Below are 1,177 nucleotides of genomic sequence, written 5' to 3' on the forward strand. Positions count from 1 at the left end.
AGGGTAGGACCAAAATGTTGGCTGTCTTTGTAGCCCTTCTTTTTCTCTAATTTTTGGTCTGTAAACTTAGGTTGTTAACCCTCCAGAAGAGAAGCTTATTAATATTACCCTACAACATAGGCAGTTGAGCTTAACCTCACCATCTGTCTGAATATCAAACATCTTAGGCATAACATGGAACAGGTATTTTCCATCAAGTATTGATATGTTAAACTCTAATTCCCTACAAAATATGAAGAAAAAAAATTAAAAATAGGAATAAACAGTCACATATTTTTACACAGAAATTTAGAAATCTAACCATATACAGCATTGTAGTTGTATGATTTTAAAGCAAGTCAAATTCTCTAAGAGAGAGGGCCAGTCAAATAGCTCAGCAGATTGAAGTGCTTGCAAGCAGGTGCAAGAGCAGGAGCAGGTGCAGGGGCTGAGGGTTTGATCCCCGGCCTGCTGTGCGCAGCCCCACCCCCAGGGAGTGCTGAGATGGCAATTGAAACTGGGCATGGTGGCATGCGCCTTTAATCCCAGATCTTGGGAGACTGTAAAAAGGTGGATCAGTACAAATCTGATCTAGTAGTGAGATCCTGAACACCTTATAGACCCTTCACTAAAAATATAAAAAAAAAGAAAAAAGAAAAAAGAAAAAGAAAAAGAAAAGAAAAAGAAATTCTCTATTAGTTTTTTCATATGAAATAAGAATAATGATAGGCTTCATAGCGTGGTGAAGATTAAATGAGCTAGCAAATGAAAAGTGCTTGCCCCCATTAATGTAACTCCCCCATCCCACCACCTCTGGAGGTAAAACAGAATTTCCCTGTACCTTCTCACAAATAAGATTCACCTACAGACCTTTTGTTTCATTCACAATATTTACTGGTCTGTTACTGCATCTGCTTGGTAAGAGAAAACATAGTCTTTCTTTTCTTTCTTTCTCTTTTTTTTTTTTTTTTTTTTTTTTTTTTTTTTTTTTTTTTGAAACTGGGGATTGAACTCAGGCCCTTGCACTTGCCAAGGAAGTGATTATTCTATTGAGCCATCTCCCCAGCCCCCCATATATATTGATAATATTTTAGAAGTAGTGTTGACTTTCTTCTTGAATTTAAGAAAATTTCTATTAAGATTTTTAATTTATTTCAAAAAACACATTCACTGACCTTCTATACATTTTTCAAATCTT

Source organism: Octodon degus, unplaced genomic scaffold, assembly GCF_000260255.1.
Source record: "Octodon degus isolate 3935 unplaced genomic scaffold, OctDeg1.0 scaffold00016, whole genome shotgun sequence".
Classification (NCBI taxonomy): domain Eukaryota; kingdom Metazoa; phylum Chordata; class Mammalia; order Rodentia; family Octodontidae; genus Octodon; species Octodon degus.